Below are 12,090 nucleotides of genomic sequence, written 5' to 3' on the forward strand. Positions count from 1 at the left end.
CACACTGCAGTTCTGCTGTACATTGATTGCAGGAGGCGGATACCAGGTACTTGCACTGCTTATATTTAAAAAATAAATTTAAATATGTATTTTAGCAAACTCTTTTTGATCAGTGGCTGTAGCCAGTCGGCTGCAGCCACGGATCAGTGTATTTTGACAGAAAAGGAGTCCCAGTTGATGCATTAAAAACCCTCTGCAATGGTGTTAAAGACCTTAGTAATAATCCCCAGCATGTGCCAATTGTTGAAATAACAGCCCTCAAAACTGGTGCCAGTGACTGCAATAATAACCCCTACAGTGGTAATTAGTGGCAGTGCTATTTACACCACCCTTCATTGATAGTCAGTGGCAATGCTGCTAACCCCCCTTAACCCCATTTAGGACTGTCTTGGGGCAAAAGGGGCAGCTGCCCTGGGCCCAGTCATTGATGTGGGGCCCAAACAGCTGAGCTGCACCTTGAGCTTGTGCTGCCTGCAAATAGTTGCTCAATTGATTTGGAAATCACTTAGGAGATGAGGGTGTAATTGAATGTTGGGGGTGCTGGTGATTGGTTTGGGGTTTATGTCTGCAGCCTGTGCAGCGACTGGCCAGCTTAGTAAGGTAAACCTTGTCCTGGGCGAGCACCTGCCAGTCCCAAGCACAGTCACGCTAACCCCTTTTCCTCACCATGTCCGATAACCTGCAGACCATAGGCCCACGGAAGGGTCTAAGGAGGAAGAGGGTGTCCTGTGCAAAGATGCGGGAAGTATGGGGAAGGGGGTTATGTGTAATGAGGATAGTATGGGGAGGGGGTCCGGTGTAATGTTGGGGGTAGTATAGGGAAGGGGGTCCTGTGTAATGTTGGGGGTAGTATGGGGAAGGAGGTCCTGTGTAATGTTGGGGGTAGTATGGGGAAGGGGTCCTGTGTAATGATGGGGGTAGTATGGGGAAAGGGTCCTGTGTAATGGGGATAGTATAGGGAAGGGGATCCTGTGTAATGTTGGGGATAGTATGGGGAAGGGAGTCCTGCATAAAGATGGGGGAAGTATGAGGGAGGGGGTCCTGTGTCATGTTGGGGGTAGTATAGGGAAGGGGGTCCTGTATAATGATGGCGGTAGTATGGGGAAGGTGTCCTGCGTAATGTTTGGGATAGTATGGGGAAGGGGGTCCTGCGTAATGATGGGGGTAGTATGAGGGAAGGGGGTCCTGTGTAATGATGGGGGTAGAATAGGGAAGGGGGTCCTGTGTTATGTTGGGGGTAGTATGGGGAAGGGGTCCTGTGTAATGTTTGGGATAGTATGGGGAAGGGGGGCCTTTGTAATGATGGCGGTAGTATGGGGAAGGTGTCCTGCTTAATGTTTGGGATAGTATGGGGAAGGGGGTCCTGCGTAATGATGGGGGTAGTATGAGGGAAGGGGGTCCTGTGTAATGATGGGGGTAGTATGAGGGAAGGAGGTCCTGTTTAATGATGGCGGTAGTATAGGGAAGGTGTCCTGCTTAATGTTTGGGATAGTATGGGGAAGGTGTCCTGCTTAATGTTTGGGATAGTATGGGGAAGGTGTCCTGCTTAATGTTTGGGATAGTATGGGGAAGGGGGTCCTGCGTAATGATGGGGTAGTATTAGGGAAGGGGGTCCTGTGTAATGATGGGGGTAGTATGAGGGAAGGGGGTCCTGTGTAATGATGGGGTAGTATAGGTAACGGGGTCCTGTGTAATAATGGGGGTAGAATAGGGAAGGGGGTCCTGTGTGATGATGGGGGTAGAATAGGGAAGGGGGTCCTGTGTAATGTTGGGGGTAGTATGGGGAAGGGGTCCTGTGTAATTTTTGGGATAGTATGGGGAAGGGGGGCCTTGTGTAATGATGGGGTAGTATCGGGGAGGAGATCCTGTGTAATGTGAAAGCATAATTGCATGGGATGGGCAAGAAAATGTTTGCCCAGTGTCCAATCAATATTAAAGACGACCCTGACCCCATTCCTGCATTGGTGGTCCATGACAGGGTTAATTAAACCACCTCCATTGCTCCCATCCTCATTGATGGTCAGTAGCAAACACCAATGGGGATGGGGGGAAAGTGTTAGTGAACCCCTTTCCCCCTCTGTATCGGTGGTCAGTGTCAGTGCTGTTAACCACCCTGCCCCTGTCTCCCCCGCCCCCTACACACACAAACACATTGGTGGTAAACGAACATGTTAGCTGGCTGGATTTATGTATGAAAAGTGTGCTAATAAGAACATTTTCTGTATCCCGTACAAATTAAAGCCCTTGTTTTCAATCCAAATCTGCATTGCAGGAATGCCAAGTGGAAATTATTGGTTGCTATAGGCACCAAGAAATTTTCTTTTTTTATACATACAGTATCTCACAAAAAATGAGTACAACTCATCACATTTTTATAAATATTTTATTATATCTTTTCATGTGACAACACTGAAGAAATGACACTTTGCTACAATGTAAAGTAGTGAGTGTACAGCTTGTATAACAGTGTAAATTTGTCATCCCCTCAAAATAACTCAACACACAGCCATTAATGTCTAAACTGCTGGCAACAAAAGCGAGTACACCCCTAAGTGAAAATGTTGAAATTGGGCTCAATGAGACATTTTCCCTCCCTGGTGTCATGTGACTTGTTAGTGTTACAAGGTCTCAGGTGTGAATGGGGAGCAGGTGTGTTAAATTTGGTGTTATCACTCTCACTCTCTTATACTGGTCACTGGAAGTTCAACATGGTCACTGGAAGTTCAACATGGCACCTCATGGCAAAGAACATTCTGAGGATCTGAAAAAAAAAGAATAGTTTCTCTACATAAACATGGCCTAGGCTATAAGTAGATTGCCAAGACCCTGAACCTGAGCTGCAGCACAGTGGCCAAGACCATACAGCGGTTTAAAAGGACAGCTTCCAATTAGAATAGGCCTCGCCATGGTCGACAAAGAAATTGAGTGCACGCGCTCAGCGTCATATCCAGAGGTTGTCTTTGGGAAATAGATGTATGAGTGCTGCCAGCATTGCTGCAGAGGTTGAAGGGGTGGGGGATCAGACTGTCAGTGCTCATCAACAGTTTTCTGCAGACAAAGGACATACTTACTGGAACGATGTCCTGTGGTCTGATGAGACCAAGATAAACGTATTTGGTTCAGAGTGTGTCAAGCATGTGTGGTGGCAACCAGGTGAGGATTACAAAGACAAGTGTGTCTTGCCTATGAGTCAAGCATGGTGGTGGGAGAGTCATGGTTTGGGGATGAGTGTTGCCAGCACTGGGGAGCTACAGTTCATTGAGGGAACCACGAATGCCAACATGTACTGTGACATACTAAAGCAGAGCATGATCCCCTACTTTCGGAGACTGGGCAGTATTCCAACATGATAACGACCCCAAACACATCTCCAAGACGACCACTGCCTTGCTAAAGAAGCTGAGGGCAAAGGTGATGGACTGGCCAAGCATGTCTCCAGATCTAAACCCTACTGAGCATTTGTGGGGCATCCACAAACGGAAGGTGGAGGAGCGTCTCCAACATCCACCAGCTCTGTGATGTCATCATGGAGGAGTGGAAGAGAACTCCAGTGGCAACCTGTGAAGCTCTGGTGAACTCCATGCCAAGAGAGTTAAGGCAGTGCTGGAAAATAATGGTGGCCACACAAAATATTGACACTTTGGGCCCAATTTGGACATTTTCACTTAGGGGTGTACTCACGTTTGTGAGATACTGTATGCCCCATAAAAATATGTCAACCACAATGATGAGGGCTGATGGCATGATCATATCCATACTGGTTATAGGAAAGGATGGGCAGACACGAAAATGAAAAGACACGAAAATGTTGGGGAATGAAGATCAGGGCTGGGGAGCCTGGCAAAGAGCCAACAGATGGCACAGAGAAGTGGGATCTGATTGAAGTGAAATTCAAAACAGACTTGTAAGGGTTTGGTTTACCTTTTTGACACAAGAGTCCTTTAACTGTCAAGTTCATAAGTTTTTCAATTGGTGTTACATTTTTTTTTTTGCTATGAATTATGTAATATATATACCAGCGTGATCTCACACATTTAATCAGAAATAATAAGGAGGGGGGCGCAATTAAATTGCTATTTTATCTTTATTGTTTTTTGTTACAGCTGTTCACTGTGTGAGATGAGTGTTCCAAAGAGAGGCATGGAATTAATTCCATAACCATATACTTTGTGGCTATTTGCACTGGGCCAAATCAGCCCAGTTTAGCTCAAATGCTGGTTTACACAAATTGTCTCGCTCATCTCTATTAAACATACAATTCATCAAAAATTCAAAGTGCAGCTAGGTCTTCTGAGACATATGACTGATGCTGCTCCAGACACCAGTCATATTGAATTTTTCTGACAGGCTTGAAGTAATTTCATCAAATATTTAAATACAGCTGTTTTTATGTGGACACTTTGAAGCATTCTATAGACTTCTAAACAACTTCAACCTCATCACAAAAACCAAGAGAAGTGCATCTGTTGGACATGACAATTAGACTTCAATATTCATTCTTCTAGTCCAGGTCAGAGAATGATGGCAAGTATATGACTGGTGGCATGGTCATTCCTGCCATGAAACATAGGCAGAGCCTTATGAGGAACCCTTTGAAATACAATGAGATTCACACTTCATGACCTACAAATGACTATGTCCTGTGGACAAGCAAACAATATATTAAATAGTATAACAATAAAATGCATGCGCTGCTATATATAAATTATAAACCAAATCTGCGCCCTAAACTGAACTGCTGCAACCACCAAGTGTACTTACTCTAAGCCCTTGTACACACGGTCGGAGATTCCGACAGAATGTGTCCGATCGGAGCGTTTTGTCGGATATTCCGACTGTGTGTGGTCTGCATCGGACTGTTTCCGTCGGACCAAATTTTCCAACTTGCACCCTGTGCATTAAGGTGAAAAAACACCTCGCTGTCATAGGCCCCCCAGCCCCCCCCCCCCCTCCCGTTTTACTTATCTGAGCCCGTTCACCTGCTGTGTGCGTCCCCCGGCATCCTCTTCTCCACTGAGTCTGGCCTTTGATTGGATAGATTGATAGCAGTACAGCCATTGGCTTGTGCTGCTGTCAGTCACATCCAATGACGCCCTCGCCGGGGGTGCAGGACACCAAGTGCATGACACGGGAGCGGGCCGCAAGCTAACCCCCTTGGGAAAGAGCTTCCCAGAGGGGGTTAGCTGTAGCGGGGAGGAGCCGAGACAGCCGCCATGGGACCGCAGGATTGGGGCCACTCTGTGCAAAACGAACTGCACAGTGGAAGTATAACATGTTTATTTAAAAAAAAATCTAAAAAATCAAAACTATAGAACCCCTTTAAGCCTGGTACACATCATCCAATTGTTGGCCAACAGAGCGTCAGACTTTTGTCCGAAGGGCGTGTGCCAGGAACCTGTCTTGCATACTAATGGCACACAATTGTCCGCCAACAAACATGAAAGTAGTGACGTTACGTACTACGTGGAATTTCCGCTCTTGAGCACCACCTTTTGGGCACCTTCTGCTAAGGTAGTGTTTGGTGAGCATTGATTTCGAGCATGTGTGTTTGTGCTTTGGATTTGTGTGACAAACTTGTGTACACACGATAGGAAAATCTGACAACAGACCATTACTAGCCTGCCATTCAACATTTGTTGGTGGAAAGTTGGACAACAATTGTCTGATGGAGCTTACTAATGCCTCGTACACACGTTCCGATTATCGGACCACAAAAGTCGCTTTCGGACAGATCGTTCGATAATCTGATCGTTAGCACGTAGCTTTCGACAGCCGATCACGACAGTCCGTCCAACCAAATCCGAAGGGACAAACAGGAAAACTTTAGTCGGATGATAGCCCATCGTACGACAATCGTGTAGCCAGTACAGTATACGTCCGATAAAAGTCATTCAACAAACACCACGCATGATCGGAAACACGAAAATAAACCAGAAGGACACACAGTTCACACGTATTTGACATAATTTAAAATACGTAGCTACGCACGACGGAAGATTTTTCCAGAATCGTACGACAAAAATCTTACACACATTTTGCACTGTTGTATTCGATCTTAGTTGTATACAACAAAAAGTGAACGATCGGTCGTACGATAATCGGAACGTGTGTACGAGGCATTACAGACAGATTTTAGGCAAACAGTCTGTCATCACACAATTCCCTGACGAAAATCCGATTGTGTGTATGAGGTTTTAGGCTCTGTTCACACCTAGGTGATTTTTGGTCTGTAAGGCACCATACACACTATTAGATTTTCTGCAGATTTTTGTCTTCAGATTTACCAAGAACCATGTAGTGCAAAGGCCTGCCTGATTGCATACAAATTGAAACTCTTAAAGTGGTTGTACACCCTGTACAACCACTTTTACCTACAGGTAAGCCTATAATATTAAGGCTTACCTGTAGATGCTGGAAATATGAGGTACCATGGAGGTTTAGGAGAGATTTACAAAAAAGCACTGAAGCAGATGGTGCCATTTCTAAAGGGGTCATGCCGTGACTGGCGGCTCTTGCACGCATGCGTGAGAGTGAGGTCACGCAACTCCGGCCAGTTACAGAGCCGGAGTTCACGGCCTCGGAAGGAAGAGGGGTGAAGATGGGCACTCACTGCTCATGCGGACAGCGGACAGCAGTGACATCGCAGGCTTCGGTTTCAGGTAAGTGAAACATAATGGGCTACTATGCGATGCATAGTAGCCCATTATGCTTTATCTTTGCAGGGAAATGAAGAGGAAGTAAAACCCTGATGGGTTTACTTCCTCTTTAAGGTAATACACTTCTAAAACGCTTTAAAAAAGCTTGTAAAAAGCTGCAAAAAAAGCTTAAAAGCCCAAAAAACCCCAGTGAATTTCACCTTTCTGTACATGGAGGCCTAAAGCTGACTTTTAGCTATGGTTTGCACTTTTCCAGCTTGGACCAACGTAAGTGTCACGGTACTACTACAGTGAGCCCACAGTTGAGCAAGTGACACAAGATCCCCAGGGCATGGAGTCTAAGGGCCAGCCGGTATTCTGCCAGGGACCCCCTCACAAGGGTTTGGGCTTAGCTGTGTGCTAACCCCAGGTCATGACCCCCGGGTTCACCCTGCTCGCTAGGGGAGTACCAGAAGACACTGCCAGACAAGGATGAATGAAGCAAAGGAGAGCCGGTTAGAGAGCCAAGGTCAGGGCGGGCAGCAGACAATGTAATCAGGAGGACTAGCCAAGTTGGTACACAAGAGATCAGTTCATGAAAAGTCAAGTTAAAGCAGGTTACACGAAGGAAGCTCAAAAACAAGCGTTGCGCAAGCAACCAGAAACTGCTCTGAGAGGAATTTAAATAGAGAAGCACATGGGAGGGCTGGACAGGAAGTAGCAGGAAGGAATTACATAATTAACCACTTGCTTACTGGGCACTTAAACCCCCCTCAGTCCCAGACCAATTTTCAGCTTTCAGCGCTGATGCACTTTGAATGACAATTGCGCGGGCATACAACACTGTACCCAAATGAAATTTTTATCATTTTTTTCCCACAAATAGAGCTTTCTTTTGGTGGTATTTAGTCACAGCTCGGAGTTTTATTTTTTGCTAAACAAACAAAAAAAGATGCAAAAAAAAAAAAAAAATCATGTTTAATAGTTTGTTATAAAATTTTGCAAACGGGTCATTTTTCTCCTTCATTAAAGTGCGCTGATTAGGCGGCACTGATAGGCTGCACTGGTGGGCACTGATGGGCTGCATTGGTGGGCACTGATAGGCTGCATTGGTGGGCACTGATAGGCTGCATTGGTGGGCACTGATAGGCTGCACTGGATGGAATTGATAGGCATAGTTAAGGCGACACTAATAGGCACAGATAAGGCGGCACCGATGGGCACAGATAAGGCGGCACTGATGGACAAAGATGGGCACAAATAAGATGGCACGGATGGGTGGCACGGATGGGTGGCACGGATGGGCACTGATAGGTACCACTGATAGATGGGACTGATGGGCACTGATAGGTGGCACTGATAGGTGGCTCTGATAGGTGGCACTGCTGGGCACTGATGGGCGGCACTGCTGGGCACTGGTAGATGACACTGATGGGCACGGATATGTGGCACTGGGGTGCAGCACCTTTGAGGCATATTGTGGGCACTGCTGGGTGGCACTGCTGGGTGGCACTGCTGGGTGGCACTGTGGGCACTGCTGGGTGGCACTGTGGGCACTGCTGGGTGGCACTGCCGGGGGGCACTTACTTTTAATACATGTGGCACTGCAGGGGGCAGGTGGGCACTGGCAGGGGGCAGGTGGGCACTAGCAGGGCTGGTTTTTTTCTCCTCGCGCTGACAGCCTGAGGAGGAATAATAGCCGATTACCGGCTCCGTTATATCACATGATCAGCTGTCATTGGCTGACAGCTGATCACGTGATAAAGGGTCGGGATCGACCCCTTGCACGGATCGGTGATCAGGCGAGTCTCATGGACTCGCCGATCACAGAGCGCGCCACGCGCGCCCCTCAGGGGGCGCACAGGCCGCTCGTGCACGGGACGACGTCAATAGATGTAGTCCCGGAAAAGGAGATCCGCGCTGTAGCCGTCATTTGGCTATAGCGCGGATCTCAAGTGGTTAAGCAACAGCTGAAGCCGGCAATACCCATAGCTGCAGAGTGCAGCAGAGCTGAACACAAGCTAGTGGAACAACAGGTGCTAGCCGACCTACAGCAGTAAAGGTAAGACACAGATCAGCTCTGCAGCTGATATGTGATAGTAAGTATGTATGTGCCATACCTGGGTGATGTGGAAGCTGGAAATATCTTTAGAAGGCACCGCCAATACAGGGAGCTCCGCTGGCTTCCAAACCGAGTGCCAAGCAGCTGCCCTGCTGTGTAGTGAATACAGGGGGTAGCTCATACGACAGGGGCACCATTTAGCTTTTTTTTTAAACCTGCAAGGCAGAGTTATAATGTGCTAGTATGCTTAGCACACTAGCACATTATGTGAAACTTGCCTTAAAATGAAGCCTTCCAGCGCTGAGCTGTCACCTCTGACAGAGCTTCTATCTTCACCCAGTCTTCCTTCCGGGTTGGCGGGTTCCGGTCCTTTGACTGGACAAGCAGCGATGACATCACTCCCATGCATGCGTGCGGGAACTGCTGTTCATGGCACAGGACTCTGGAGGAACACCACCCGCAGCTTTGCAAGTAAATATCTCCTAAATGGTGAACGTTTAGGAGATATTTACTGTAATTATAGGTAAGCCTTATTATAGGCTTACCTACAGTAAAAAGAAAAAAAATCAACCAAGGGAGTTTACTCTGACTTTGAGTGCAAAGTCTTCTCTGTTTGGACAAGGTGGAGATTATGACAACACCACCCCGCTTTTCCACTTTGTGCAGTCAGAGAACACTTTGCATTTAAAGGCAGCCCGGGTTACAAACAAGATTCTGTAGGCTTGTTATTAAATTTAATTTGTATTTGAGTTGGAACAGGTACCTTTTTTAAGAGTATTTTGTTTAACGTTTTTTGGATAGCATAGGGAAAGGTTAACGCCCCTGTAGGGTTTTTTTTTTTGCAGTCTGTGCCTCTGTTCAGAAGATTTTACCTCATCCTTCTGTCCCTGTGACAATTGGGTTTTGAACATTTTGGGTTGTTGTGGAAACAAGGATTGGTGATAAAGTTTCAGTAGAGACACCTTTTTCCCCATGATTACTTACAGGAGTGAATTTCCCGTCCTAGGGGTAGATTTCCTCCCACTTCCTGTTTTATTTGTAGCAACCTGGTATTAGGCAGGGTTGCTAACAAATTTAGTTATGCTGGGCGGTAATTAGCCTGGCTAATTGGTAGTTGAATCCTCTGACTTTTTTGCCTTCAGCCTGATTCTGGTGCATTTCTCTCTTCTGTCAATAGGTGGCACTGCTGCCTTTGGCATTAGAATGGCAAGACCACAGTGAGTTCAGGTTGTGAATAAACATAATTTATCAGCCAATCATATTTGTAGCTAAGCATGCTGGAACAGTCTAAGAGGAATGAGTCAGGTGATCAGTGTTCTTTTAGCCCCAGGCTGAGGCCTGGGGGGCTGTATGTGAAGCAGCAGCTGAAGTTTAGGCCCAAGCCTGAGGCCTAGCCACGTGTGTAGAGGCTCAGCCCAAGGGGAGCCTGATCGTTGCAGAGGTTCAGCCAGTCGGTGAACCGAGTGTTGCCAGAGGTGAAGGAGAAGCAGTTGCCACATGGGATGACCACTCCTGTTACCAGAAGCAAGTGAGAACCAGAGTTTAGAGATAAAGGGGACACCGTCGCCAGTAAAACTCCTGTTATCAGAGGCCATGTTTGTGAAGTCTGAAGAAGTACCAGAGCAGCCTTTTCACTAGCTGGGGATAGTGAACAAGTTGGGAAAGCTTCAGCGTTCAAGTCAGGGACCCAGCGGGTGAGCATGGGTGACACTTGAAGAGGATTCAGCGGGTTAGCTGAGAGCCAAGCCAGGGACTCAGCAGGTAGCGTGGGTGATGCTTGGAGTGTACATCGGGTTCAAGGGATCCAGCGGGTGGCTGGGATCTGAAGGTCTGGTGAGAAGACTGGGAGCTCAGTGAGAAAAGCTACAGCGGGAGGCTGTGAGATGGAGGCTAGGTCCTACACAAACGGGGATACCAAGTCTGGTATGTGTACAGATCTGTGTTAAAGTCAACCTACAAGTTCAGTTGCCATAGGAGACAGCAGTTCTACAAATGCAGTGCTGCAACCAGCTATTGCTATAGCACTTGTGTTTCGCATAGATCACAATTCACTAATCTTTAAAAAACAAAAAATATATATGTATGTGTGTAATATAGCCCTCCTGACTCCTGGTACTCAAACTCCCTATCTGCCAGGGTGGAGCCCAGGCCAGTTTCCTCTTCATGCTACATGCTCCCTGAAGCCCCCCAACCCATCTGATTGAGAATTCTGGGTCTCAAACTCCTTCTAGACCCTGGTAGAGCAACGCTCTGCCACAATATATTATATATATATATATTTCTTGATCATACATCACGGGACACAGGAGCTTCATTACATAGTGGGTTATATAGGCACCTCTGGTGATTGGACACTGGTTGACCCTAATTAAGGAGAATTCCTCCCCTATATAACCCCTCCCATCTGGGAGGCACCTCAGTTTTTTCGCCAGTGTCTGGGTGATGGTCACGTAAAACTTTAGCTCTATGCAGGTCCCTGCGAGGGCCGAAGGGCTACAACAAACCGGATCCATACCTCGGGCCGATATTTGACTCCCAAGATGGTATGGTACCTGGACCTCGTCTGCCGAAGAAGCGAGGTTTTGCCTGTAAGTCCTCTCCATTGGAAGACTGGGCTCTGGGAAAACCAGACTTGGTGTACTGTTTATACAGAGCGCACAAAAGTTTCTGGCAGAGCTTTTTACATGGCCCAGGTGAGAGGTTCTTCTCGTAAGAGCCCCAGATATACCTGAAGGTTGGCTAACAATACCCGCCGTGATGGGTGAAGGCTGGAATTGGTCTGGTTGAGCAATTCCTGCGGCAGGGACAGGTAAGGGAAGTCATCCTGTATATTTAAATATATGAATGGATTTCTTCATTGTGAGTAGTTGTATGTCTTACCTGGTTTCCACCACTAGAGGGAGTAAGAGCAGCCTGATGCATACTTACATGCCTTTCAATACACACGCTCAGTGAAAGCCTGGTTTCTCCAGCTACTCACGTCTCCATTGCAGTCCCTGCCACAGATGAAGGTAAACAGGGGTCCCACGCAGTTCAGGGGTCCCACGCTGCTCCGTTTTGGGTTCTCCTCCCCCCCCGGATTCCGCGGTCCTCGTGCACGCGCGCGGGCGCGTGCACGCGCGCCGGGCGCGCTCCCGGCCTAATGGAGGAGGGGGGGTGTGGTTGCGAGCCGTGCACGTCAGTGTGCACGGCGCTGTACTGCGCAGGCGCCAGGCGGCAGTTTTAAAAGCCCAGAGCGTCAGGGGACTGTAACTGGAGACACAGGAGCTGTGGGCAGTAAGCATCCGTGGGATTGGATCCAGGCAAACCTTAAGACACCTACTCAGCATCAGGTTGTGCAGTTTAAGCATATATTTATTTATTGTGAGACTTTAAGCGCAACAGTGATCGCAC

The 12,090-nt window shown here is 47.4% G+C and overlaps 1 protein-coding gene across 1 annotated transcript in view; it reads right to left on the reverse strand.

Moving 5' to 3' along the window:
• Positions 1-12,090, reverse strand: part of AK5 (adenylate kinase 5) — a 359,252-nt gene that overhangs the window by 282,591 nt on the left and 64,571 nt on the right. The gene's annotated exons all lie outside the window — the stretch shown is intronic.

Source organism: Lithobates pipiens, unplaced genomic scaffold, assembly GCF_037356315.1.
Source record: "Lithobates pipiens isolate NorthernLeopardFrog02 unplaced genomic scaffold, aLitPip1_a1.2 Scaffold_23, whole genome shotgun sequence".
Lineage (NCBI taxonomy): Eukaryota > Metazoa > Chordata > Amphibia > Anura > Ranidae > Lithobates > Lithobates pipiens.